This window comes from Ictalurus furcatus, chromosome 11 (genome assembly GCF_023375685.1).
Source record: "Ictalurus furcatus strain D&B chromosome 11, Billie_1.0, whole genome shotgun sequence".
NCBI lineage: Eukaryota > Metazoa > Chordata > Actinopteri > Siluriformes > Ictaluridae > Ictalurus > Ictalurus furcatus.
Window position 1 is genome coordinate 14,387,563 of NC_071265.1, and position 13,790 is coordinate 14,401,352.

Here is a 13,790-nt window from a genome sequence, read left to right on the forward strand (position 1 = left end):
TAGTGCAAAAGATACAACAAATTGGTGGCGAGTAAATTACAAACCTGAATATTGTCAAATGCACATTTATGAGATGCCAGATGGTCTCTGGAGGAAAATAGGAGAGGAATACTGAACCTCGACGGCAGGCAGTCACTGCTAGTGTAATAGATATAGGAAATTAAATTTATTGTTTTTTATTTGTTTTGTTTTTTTCATGGCATGTGTTGCGCTGTAAGATGTATTAATTTCGCCAAAATCCTTTGCGGTTATTTAATATTTTGCTGTTCTTGGTGTTGGGAGTACTTTATTTGTGTTATAGCGCTGTTTGTTAATTGGTAGCAGACGTACGTGTCATTTCCGGTTTCTCGTCAGTCGGTGTTGAGTTTGACTGAGAGAGGTATGTACTTAAGATAGTGCAATTATAAAGTTCGAATTTTAAGCTTTAAAAGTCGTTTCTGCTGTGTATTTTACTTGTAAAATGAGTTTGTATGGAGCCCCTCTAGTGCCAGGAAAAAAAAAAACAGCCATGTGTAAACCGTGCCCCCGGTTTTGCGATCCGTACCCTCGGTTTTGCGATCCGTACCCCCGGTTTTGCGATCCGTGCCCTCGGTTTTGTAAACCATGCCCTCGGTTTTGCGATCCGTACCCTCGGACTTGTAAACCGAGCACACCGCGTTAAAGTTGGGTTTGTATTGGACATTTGCTGTACATTCGAGCTTCTCTCTTCTATTTCTCAAGAAATAAACACACAAAAAGGACATAATGTGTATCGTCTTAATAATGTTTATTGAACCAATACAACTGAATATATTTTTACATTTTCTCCCGTTAAAGCCCGCGGAAGCACGGGCTTTGGGAAACGCAGGTCATCAGTGCCTTATAGTAATGGAGTCAGTAAGGGACCGTCTAAAAAGTGCATGACCTGGGCAACTGTATAAGATTCTACTAAGTTTATAGTCTTCTACTTAACAGGATATCTAACTTATTGCAGTGTTAGGATACAGTATGGATAAAGAATTTTTATACACATTATGTCCTTTTCGTGTGTTTATTTCTTGAGAAATAGAAGAGAAAAGCTCGAATGTACAGTGAATGTCCAATTTAAACCCAACTTTAACGCAGTGCGCGCGGTTTACAAAACCAATGGTATAGTTTACACACAGCTGTTTTTTTTTTTTTACCTGGCACTAGGGGGGCTCCGTAAGTTTGTGAAAGATGAGCAAATTAGCAGGTTTTTGTCGTGTGTGCTAGCTGTCGCCATTTTATCTTCTTAGTGAGGTACACGCTTATGTTATTTTCTCACGTTAGGTGTGTTGTGAAGATAAACCCTGTATGACGACATTTTGCTCTCTTTGAACTCTGAATAGGTATGTGCATGTGTTTTGTACTCCCATTACCATGTTCAGTAAGTGTATTATTTTAGTCAAGTTCACTGTATTAGGTTGTTGTAGTATAGGACCTTTTTCATGATTGCTGTGGGTGTTTGTGTATTCCTTTCTTTCATAGAATGTTTTTTTTTTTTGTTATGCACCAGGTGATAAATGTGCATTAATATAATGTATGTTAGTCTCATGTTGATAGTGAGTCGGCGTTGAGTTTGACAGAGAGAGGTGTGTCTTGAAGATAAACCCTGTATGACGACATTTTGCTCTTTTTGAACTCTAAATAGATGTTGAGCTTGTCTGCGGGACGAATAAACCTGACTTCAACAAGATACGCCAGTGTCAAGTGTCTATTGTGCACCAGAACACAACGCAGTGTAGCCGGGCTAGGCAGAACGGACCGGTTACACTAGCAAAAGGGTTGCGTGAGTAACATTAGCTGTGCATGGCATGCAGGAAAAGACGCACACTCAAGCTAAAGTGGAAATAACACAATGGCCTTCATCAGGAAATTTGATGAGTTCGACAGCGCTCATGAAGACTGGGAAGTGTACATTGAAAGGGTTGAACTGTGTTGTGAAGCGAACGATGTGGAGGCAGAGAAGAAAGTTTCTGTACTCCTTAGTCTCAATGGGACTAAAACATACAACCTTTTACACAACCTAGTAACCCCTGCAAAGCCAGCAAACAAGACATTCAAACAAATTGTTGACATCTTAAAAGGTCACTTGAACCCCAAACCACTAGTGATAGCTGAAAGATTCAGATTTCACAAAAGAAACCAGTCAAAGGATAAGAGCATTTCTGAATACATGGCAGAATGACAAACTTTCACAGTATTGTGACTTCATAGAGGGACTTTCTGATGCATTAAGGGACAGGCTGGTATGTGGCATGCATTGTTCAAGCACACAGAAGAGGCTATTGTCAGAAAAAAACCTGGACCTAGAAAAAGCACTGGCCATTGCCATTTCAATGGAAACAGCAGCCAAGGGTGCATCAGAGCTACAAAAGAAGAGTGTAGAAAATGAAATGTACAAAATGTCCCTAAATGGTGCAAAAAGGCAGAAATGTTATAGATGTGGTAAATCCTCAATGATGCAAATTAGGGATGCACTGAATGTTCGGCAACTGAAATTATTCAGCAGAAAATAGCAAAAAAAAAGCACTTTCGGTGTTCGGCCGAATAAATTTGACCGAATAATGACGTGTTTGATTACACGACCAAATAATCTAGCGACCAGAGTCAGACGCGCGAATGTCACGACCTCCACTTCTGGCAGCGCGCTCGGAGAGATGAGGGGGCGCACGCATGCACGGACAACACGGACAATCTAGAGGACTAAGGCATGGCTTGTTTACTTGTCGTCCGTATTGTCATCGATGGACTGCGAACAGTGCATACAGCTATTCAAGAGGACACTGGGCTACGCAAAGGGACAGATCCAGTTGAAACTGTGCCAGTAATGAGTATTAACACAGCACCACCATTTTCTCCAGTCACTACAGCTATACAAGTACAAGGACAAGGCAAGATCTCAAACCACATCTCTCAAACGACAGCATTACAGATGATTTCATTCTAGAAATTATAACAGTCAGTCAGCGAGGAGAATGAAAGACAGACACTCCTAGGTCATTCACACAGGCAGAAAATAGTCAGTGTCAATGCTACACAACAGGAGGCAGACAGGTGGGATGCTATCCAAACCCAGGCTGAAGTACAGGCAAACTGTACTGCCTTACAGGACCTGACAGTACAAGTTTCAGCTTTGACCAAGAGCCTAGAGAAAGCCCTCATAATCACAGTGCATAAAAGTCATTGTGATACTGCAACAAATCCCCAAACCATAACAAAACCTGACACAAAAAGAAAATGTAAGCAGTGTGCAGAACAGGGAATTGGCATGTAAACACTGTTTAGCTGTGGTCGAGAGGGACACAGAGCTGTTGGCTGTCTCCTAAAGAATAAACCATCAGGAAACTGGAACAGGTCATTGGGGAGGGACCACCAGTCTTAAAAGTGATACCCCAGTAGCTGGCAGATCATTCAAACAGCATAATGTACCGACAAAGAAACTGGTTGCTCAGTTAATTGGAAGGAGGTGCATGGTTACCTGTCATCTGAATGGTGTTAAAGTACAGATGCTACTGGATAGCAGGGCACAGGTAAGCATAGCAGGAAAGTCCTGGGTGGAGCAATCCTTGCCAGATGTCAATATCCAGCCCATTGAATACTTATTGTCAACACGGTAGCTGGAGGTCACTGCAGCTAATGGGACATTCATACCATTTGATGGGTGGATTACAGTTCTCGTAGAAATCAAGAGCAAAAGATTTGGTAAAGTAGAAATATTTATACCAATGCTAGTCAGCAGAAGCTGTGAAAGTAGTCCACTGTTAGGTTTCAATGTCATTGAAGAACTAATTAGGGGCAACAATGGACAAATCAATGACAGCAGTTTACATGACCTTCTCTCAGAGGCAATGAATGTGGAAAAACACACAGCTGAAGTTCTTGTTTCCACTGTTAACAATATGCCTTTATAGGAAGATCCAAAGTGCCTCTTGATAAAAACTGGAAAGAAAGGACTCCTGGTTCAAAGTGGTCAAATATTTCAGGTGAGATGCCGTATTAGATACTGTTCAAAAGAAGGAACAATGTTATTTGAGCCAGCGGAGGAGAATAACTTACCAGATGGATTGGAGATGTTTCCTGAGCTTGTTGATGTGCCTGCTGGAGCCTCAAAAGTAGTGAGAATCCCAATCCAGAAATCCACACACCATGACATATTCTTACCTTTGAGAATAGTACTGGGTCACATTGAGAGTATCACCGATAGTACACCAGTAATATTCCCTTCAACACACACAGGTGGTGGAGGTGGTGGTGGCGCTCATGCATACTCAACCCAGTTAGGGAAAACAGAAGGTAATGGTGAGAGAAAAGGTACACCTACAATGCCTCACCAACGGGCGAAATGGGACCCACCTGTGGACCTGAAACACCTTTCTGTCCATGAACAGCAGGTGGTGCGACAAATGCTCTATGAAGAATAAGTTGTGTTTGACAAAGGCGAGGGAGATATCGGCTGTATTCCAGGTTTACAGCTAAGTATCAACACCACTGACAATAACCCTGTCCAAAAAGCATACAACTCTATTCCAAAAACCCTGTACATAGAGGTGAAGGAGTATGTACAGAATCTTTTGGACAGAGGCTGGATTCATAAGTCTGTATCCGCTTACTCGTTTCCCATGTATGTGCGCGGAAATAAAACAACAGTCTGTGCCTGGGTGTAGATTTTCAAGGATTAAACCGAAAAACTATTCCAGAATGCCATCCACTCCCATGAATCCCAGACCTCCTAGACAGCCTTGGAGGGCACTCATGGTTCTCCATATTGGGTCAGGGATATACATATTATCAAGGTTTTGTGAGTGAAGAATCCAGACATCTCACAGTTTTCAGCACACCTTGGGGACTGTATGAATGGGTGCACATCCCATTCAGATTGACAAATGTCCCCACCGCATTTCAGGCGTGTTAGAGGGTATTAGAGATGAATGTTGTGCTCCATGTCTTGTTGACGTGCTGTGTTACTCAAAAACTTTTGAGGAAAACTTGGATCACATAAAACAAGTTCTGTGCCATATGAGAAAGCACAGCATAAAGCTCCGACCCATTAAATGTGAGCTCTTCAAGAGGAGAATCAGGTATATTGGACGCATGGTATCAGGTGATGGAATCCAGATCGACCCGAAAGATATTGAAGCGGTGGTCAGTTTGAAGGTGAGAAAGCCCTGCACAGTCGGAGATGTTCGGGCACTGCTTGGATTTCTAGGCTATTACAGGTCTTTCATACAAGACTTTTCTCAAATAACAAGACCCTTATTTGAACTCCTCCAGAGCCCAGCTGAGACTGATACCAGCAACATCAAAAACCTCAAAAGGCAAGGGTAAAGGTCAAACCAAAAAGAGTGATAAAAAAAAAAAAACTACTTTACTCGTGAACACTTATCACCTGGACTGAAGAACACCAGAGTGTGGTAACTAGGTTTGAGGATTTGCTAACAAACCCACCCATCCTAGCATATCCAAACTTTGACCTTCCATTCATATTACACACTGACGTGCCCAATGAAGGCTTGGGAGCAGTACTTTATCAACGCCAGGACAACAGGTTGTGTGTAATAGGATACAGGTCATGGACATTAACACCTGCAGAAAGAAACTATCATCTGCACTCTGGTAAACTAGCATTCTTGGCACTTAAGTGGGCTATCGGTGATAAGTTTTGTGATTATCTGTATTATGCCCCTACATTCACAGTTTACACAGATAATAACCCACTAACCTACATCCTGAGTACTGCTAAGATGAACGCTGTTGGACATCGGTGGGTGGGCGAGTTGGCAGATTACCACTTTGGCATAAAATAGGTGGTGTCAGCAGTGTGGCAAGGGAGTAAAGCAGTGTGTGACAGCGATAATTCTTGGGTGGCTGCATTACAACTGAAAGATGGGAATAAAGATACAGTGCAGATTAATGGTGTAGCCAGAATCACACCAGATGATATTAAATTTGCACAACATGCAGACCCAGCTATAAAAGAAACAATTGAACTGAAATTAAAACAATGGACTCCAAATGGAAAACAAACAAAAATTAGTGTATGAATGGAACAAGCTTGAAGTAAATGATGACATACTTTACAGAAAGACAGGAAAACACACTCAGTTAGTACTCCCTGACAATTTAAAGTCTACTGTATTAAAGTGCTTACACGACGACATGGGACATGTTGGTGCCGACAAGGTGAAGGTGATACATCTGGCCAGAGAGATATGTTATTGGCCCCACATGCAGGAAGACATAGAGAACGATGTAACAAAAATGTGCCTGTATTAAACAAAAGCATCCCAATTTCCCACAGAGAGCACCTATGGGTTCCATTAACACCAGTACACTTTTTGAGTTAGTCTGTATCGACTATTTACATCTGGAACCAAGCACAGGAGGATATGAGTACATCCTTGTCCTCATCGACCATTTCACTCATATCGCTCAGGCGTATCCAGCGAGGAACAAATCGGGTAAGACAACAGCTGATAAGATATTTCAGGATTTTATCCCTCATTTTGGATACCCAGAAAAGCTCCATCTTGACCAGGGGTGTGAATTCGAGAACATATTTTTCCAAAGACTACAACAACTCTCAGGTTTTGGCCACTCCTGAACAATGCCATACCACCCACAAGGCAATCCAGTAGAGAGGCTGAATCGCACAGTTTGAAAATACTGCATACCCTACAAAAAGAGAAGAAGAAACATTGGAAAGACCACTTACCTCACATTGTGCAAGCATATAACTGCACAGGGCATGAAGCCACTGGTTATTGCCCATTTTTTCTTTTATTTGGCAGGGTACCACGGTTGCCTATTGACCTACTTTTTACTCAGAAGACAGACCCAGAAATGTCTAACAGTTGGACATTTGCACAAAAGTGGGCAGACAGAATGTGAGTAGCATATCAAATAGCTGCAGACAACAGTCAGAAATCATCTTCCAGGGGCAAGAAACATGATAAAGTGATGAGAGGTGCTATTCTGCAACCAGGTGATCAAGTACTAGTTAAGAACTTGTCCGAACGAGGAGGTCTGGGAAAGCTACATGCCTACTGGGAAAACGTAGTACACAGAGTAGTGGAAAGATTATGGGAGGGACCAGTGTACAAGGTACAACCGGAAAGAGGAAATAAATCCTTGCATGTACTACATCGAAATCTTTTAATGCCAGTAAATGACATCCCTCTAGAAGAACATATTCCTATGGAAAGTGACACAAGGAAGAAGAGACCGAAAACTAAAGAAACAGAAACAATCACACAGGGATGGTGAGGGATCAATGACAGATGGCTCGGACAGTGAAGAGTTCATTTACCATCATAATCTGCGGAGCAGAATGCCATGCTACAGACTTACAAGGCCTCGCGGACAAAGCACATCTCTACCAACACTTCAAAACCAATCCAGACTTAGTGCAACAACCACTGAGTTCTGTCCTCAGAACTAAGGAGTCCAGAACTTGCATAATGATCAGGAGGAAGTTGACATACCTGAGGAGAGGCTGGAAATTGAGGAAAATGATAGGAACCAGAGTGATGAAGAGGAGGAGTGGAGATCGCAACCAAGAGTAAGGCCAACGGAAAGATTGACCTATGATAGTCTGGGTCAGCCATCATATAGGAGATGGAATGTTGAGGTGAACTCACTCTTGCCTAGTCCGCCCATCACAATGTTTCCAAATGCTTTGCCTTTTACTTATAATTTATTGTAATAAAAACTTACAATTTTACTTATAATTAAATGCAGTTGCCTAAAGTACTGTTAATTATTTAAAAAAACAGTAAAATATCAGGGGACATTTATTTTAAGGGGGGGGGGAGTGTAGAGGGTTGAAATAAGACATACACATAATAACACCCCATAATTTTTTTAATGTTATTATTTTGTGGGGCTACATTCAACATTAATACATTAGAATAGTTAATTTTGAGTTCAGTTATTCAGTTAGATTCAGTTAGATTGTACTAATTTGTTTAGTCTGATTATACACTATTACCCTTGCGTTTTCATGTACACTAGACCTTCACAACTCTAGGTTGCACGGTGGCAGGTAACAGGAAAGGGGATTGCATTAACAAATGCAGAAGAATAAATGCTGCAGCGATAGCAAGCGCCAATAATGTGGTCTTCCTTTTTTATTTACTATTCGGTTACTATTCGGACATCCCACCCCAATGCCATTTTCAGGGTGCCAACATCTACAACAGACTGTTTTTCAAGCTACCTTTAGAAAAGCCCTCAGTCATGTTAAAGACGTACACAGGTGAAAAGGTGTCTCCTAAAGGCAAATTGAAAGTAGATGTCACATGTGGTGGCAAAACACAGCAGTTGGAGCTTTATGTGTTGAAAAGTGGAGAGCCAGCTCTTTTTGGACATGAGTGGTTAAGAAAAATCCAGCTTCACTGGCATACCCTCAAAATATCACCAACAGGCCTTAACAGCACAATCTGTAGCTCTAATTTCAATTCAATTAATTTTTTTTTTGTATACAGCTTTTTACAATGGACATTATCTCAAAACAGTTTTCCAGAAACATATAAGCACGGGATACAGATTTGAAATGTGTGAATTTATCCCTATTGAGCAAGCCGGTGGGGACAGTGGCAAGGAAAAACTCCCTAAGATGTTAAGAGGAAGAAACCTTGAGAGGAACCAGACTCAGAAGGGAACCTATCCTCATCTGGGTAACAACGGATAGTGTAAAAGTAAAGGAAAGTTCATTATGGTTTAATATGAAGTCTGTTTGTTGAACTAGTACACTGTTCAAAGGAGACCCGAGTGCAAAACTGCATGCTGTAATTTCAGTCCTGGGGCCTTAGAAGCAACCGTAGTCCCAGCAACCACAGTGAGTGTGTCCATCTGGAATTGGAGTAGATGAGAGCTCCATCCAGAGGTAGGGCATCCGAATGGATCAGGCAGGTCCTGAGAGCAGAAAGGATCAGGATCTCTAGTATCTCCATAAAATCGTGTATGGCTCGACAGAAGGAGAGAGGGAGAAAAGAGATTGTTAGGACTGTGTTTTGCGTAGCAGAAAGTCTGCTCATGGTAGGCTTGAGTAAACAAATACGTAGTTAAACACTGAGACTGTGTCTGAGTCCCAAACACTAATTGGAAGACTGTTCCATAACTATGGGGCTTTATAAGAGAAAGCTCTTCCCCCTGCTGTAGCCTTCACTATTCGTGGTACCGTCAAATAGCCTGCATCTTTTGATCTAAGTAGGCGTGGTGGATCATAGAAAACCAAAAGTTTGTTTAGATACTGTGGCGCGAGACCGTTTAGTGCTTTATGAGTCAATAATTGTATTTTATAATTAATGCGTGATTTCACTGGGAGCCAATGCAGTGTGGATAATATCGCGGTGATGTGGTCGTATCTAGTTATGACTCTAGCAGCTGCATTCTGCGGGGGCCTCTGTGGGGCGGTGTGCTGGCACTGGGGGCATTGCTGGCAGAAGCCCCAGACCTCCGCGTCCATCCCTGGCCAGACAAAGCGATCCTTCAGTTTTTCCAGTAAAAATGTATTTCCCAGAATGCACCAGGAACTACAAACATGGCCAACGACAACTACACTTCCAAAAAACACAAACACACGAACACGGTCATCATCCCGGAGTTATAATGAGAGACAACTGTTTCCAATTAGACACACACTACTCCTTTTAAGAGACACTCATTCATTCATCAAGTTGCAAAGTATATGCTCAGTTGCCTAGTGTTTCTGTATATACCAAGCCTTTATACTGTGTCTGTTTATTCTGGTTTTTGACTTTGCTCACGTTTATGACCTCGTCTCTTTGCCCTGCCCTGTTTGAACTGCTTGCCTGATCGAATGATCTCTTCTTGTTTATGATTATTGGCTTCTGCCTTATCCTTTGGACTTGTTGTTTAATTAAACTGCCATACCTGCACTTGCTTCTGTTTGCTCCTCTATTTTGTGACACTTTGAAACAGTGCCTATTAAAAGTTCATATACTTGAACAAAACCACAAGGAAAAATAGCTTTTTCAACCATTTTATTTAACAGAAATATCAATAGATGTGATATTCTTCTGTGGAAAAAGTTAGTACACCCTTGGCCTCAGAAATTAGTATTGCCCCTTTTAGCAGAAATAACTTCTTGAGACATTTTGCTTAATTGTCCACCAGACTCTGATATCGGCTTACTGGAATTTTTGACCACTCTTCCATGCAATATTCTTTCAGTTGCAAGATGTTTGAAGATTTTCTTGCATGTACTGCCCGTGTCAAATCCCCCACAACATTTCAATAGGACTCAATCCGGGCTTTGACTAGGCCATTCCATAACCCTCCATTTCTTCTTTTTGAGCCATTCCTTGGTGGATTTGCTAGTGTTCTTAGGATTATTATCCTGTTGAAAGGTCCAATTTCGGTTCAATTTCAACTTTTGTTGAATTCATAGTTGAATCAATGAATGCAAGCTGTCCAGTCCCTGAGGCAATGAAGCAACCCCAAACCATAGAATTTCCACCACTGTGCTTCACAGCTGGTATGAGGTGCATCTCCTGAAAAGCTGCCTTTGGTTTGCCAAACATGTCTGTTGCTACTGTGGCTCTATCTTTGATTCGTCTGTCCAGTGCACATTATTCCAAAAGGCCTGGTCTTTGCCTATAGGCACATTGGCAAACTGTAGTCTTGGTCTAATGTTCTTTTTAGACAGCAAAGGCTTTTTCCTGGCACACCACCCATACAGGTCAAATTTGTTCAATCTCTTTCTGATTGTAGAGGCATGCACTTTGACACCAACAGTTGCAATATTTACTAGCAGATCTTGTAATGAAACTTTGGAGTTCTTTGAGACTTTTTTTTCCATCAGACTTGTCTGCTCTTGGGCTGAGTTTGCTGGGACGGCCAGTCCTGGACAAACTGGCTGTCACAATCTCACCAGCAGATGGCGCTGCGGCGATGATGTGCACATGCAGCTGGAGAGCGTGTGCACGTGGTTGAAGTGCGCATGGACGCTAAGACTTTGTTTACAATGGACATGTGCACTTATTTGGGTTTCTGTTCTGTCCCCGCCCTGTTCAGTTATTGGCGGAGGTGCGAGAGTGTGCTTTGAAATGTTACCAGCTGTCAGCAATTAAGGTAATTGGGACTGGTTATTTAAACCCCTCGCATTGCTACACACATCGGGCAGTATTAGCGTAGAGACTAATAGAGGAAAGACGGAATGTATAATGGTGCCAGGCGGTAATGTGTCCATGCTCTGTCTAGTTTCCTGTTCCTAGTTTCATGCTATAGTTAAATGAGTGTTCATGCCATAGTTAAATGAGTGTTCATGCCATAATTAAATGAGTGTTTATGCCATAGTTAAACGAGTGTTTCCTGTCTTAGTTAAACGAGTGTTTCCTGCCTTAGTTAAATGAGTGTTTTGTGCTAGAGTTAAACGAGCGTTTCATGCTAGAGTTAAACGAGTGTTTATGCCATAGTTAAACGAGTGTTTCATGCCTTAGTGAAACGAGTGTTTCATGCCAGAATGAAACGAGTAGAGTTTACATGTTTGGGTTCATGTTTCTTGTTACTACTGTAAGTTTTTGTCTAGACCTCGTTTCCCGCCTCCTCGTCCATTGACTTAAGTACAAATAAAGACTTCACTCCTGCACTTACATCCTGTTTGAGTCCTGTTTCATAACACTGGCATTTGTTTGAAATCTGTGCCACTTGTAGATGGTTTTCCTAATAGTGGAATTATGTATTTCAAATAATTTGGAGATTTTTAAAAAATCCCTTGCCAGACTCGTAGGTATCTACAACCTTTTTTCTGAAGGCCTTATAGAATTCTTTAGATCTTGGCATGATGAGACCTTACATACTTCAGTAGCAAAGGGAACACCAGACACTAGATTGAGAAGAGTATAAATAAGACAGGTTCCACCTGCACTCTGTTAGCAGGTTTTATTTTTGAACATCTGCTTCTAATTTTATGGATTTGAATGTGTGATAAATGTAGTGGTGTACTTACTTTTTCCATGTGCCTGATCTGTGTTCTTTTGTTGTTGTTGTAAATTTAAATTGTGAAAATTACTACAAAATGTCAATTTTATGTGTCATTTGATAGAGTGTATCAACTTTATTAATAAGCATTGTTTCAAAAAGGATCAAATGTTTTTTTTTGTTTGTTTGTTTTGTTTGTTGTTGTTTTTTTTTTTTTTTTTTTTTTACATATTTTGACAAGCAAACAAACAAACAAAAAAATTCCATGGGGTGTACTTATTTTTTCACATGACTGTAGGACCAAAATAAATCCTACAGTCATGTGTTTCACCCTAGGAGACTTGAATATAGGCCAACACTAATGAATTACCATGATCCTGACCTGAACAAAGCAGGTACTGTATGTGAATGAAATTCACTAAATAAATTTAAAACCTTTCAAAGATGTGTGTTGTAATCAAGTCATAAGACAAACTGTGTCTATTTTTTTTTTCTAATATTTTCGGTCATGAAACCAGCTATTGACCCAGCTTCTGTACTGAGAGATGAGTTACCCCCCCGTCAAGGGTCTCCTTGTTACCTCCACCCCTGGTCCTATCTCTACCCTCATCAAATGCCTCCAAGCATACACACAGTTAGCTGCATTACTGCATTAATAATTGGGAAACCTGCTGTGTTTTTTTTGTGTTGTGTTGTTGCCTCCTCTGATGACTCCTGCATGTTTGACAAATGTGTGAGTTATTGAGCTAAACAGATAACTGGTCATATTACATTACATATGCAGAATGTATGGAAGTCTGTAGAGTCCATTAACACATTGTTACCAAGAGTATCATTTTTCCTTATATCAGCTTGATTCCTGAGGCTATCAAAACCAGCATTGGTCATACATCAATATTTAGGTTTCCCAAATACCAGCCACCAACCACCAACATAAATAGAGGGATTGTGGCAAGCTCAATTTCATTATCTGAGAGAGAAACAGTCAGAGAAAATGACTGAGAGAGATCTATATTCTATGTGCCAGGAATATAAATCACAGCCAAGGACAAATAACCAGCTATCAGACATGGTTGCATAAGGAAGATATTAATTTATTGTAGTTAATACAGAAATCTGGACAGAGTAGGTGTTACATGATGAAGTTGCAGGTACTAGGAAAATAATAATAATAATAAAAAATTACTAACATATGACTGAACGACTGAATCTAAATGAATTTGGCCCTGTTTTGATATTCAAATTCCTTCTGAACTGCTTTCATCTTATTTCTTATCACATTTATTTCTAAGTGCATGGAAGGCAGAGTTGGACACAATAAAATATACTCTAAGTGTGTGAAATGTTTTTTTTTTATTGTCTCTTATAAAAATTCTAATTTGTGTATATGTATTTTTTTTTTAAATAAATATGAGCACCTACAGAATTATTGCACCCTTCCTTAAAATACACTAATACTATACTATACTATACTACATTAAAAAACATAATATGTAACTGAGAAATACATTTGAATAGCATTTCCTGTAATGTCTAACATGGTTGGAGATACTTGTAGATCTTGGTCCACTCCTTGACTATCATTAGATGGTAGCAGTAGATGGTCATAGCAAAACACTAACTTTGTATTTTACAAACATTCCTGTGTTGATTTGGATATATGTTTGGGCTCGTTACTTTGTTCACAGAAATAACGTGGTCTTGGTGAAGTGAATCTGTTAGCAAAGACAACCTGGTTTGGGGCTACAATATTCTAGTACTTACTTACTAGTGACCAACATAATGAGAAAAATGGGGAACAAGATAAACAAAAAGTGATTGAAAATATCCGCAAGGCAAGCCAA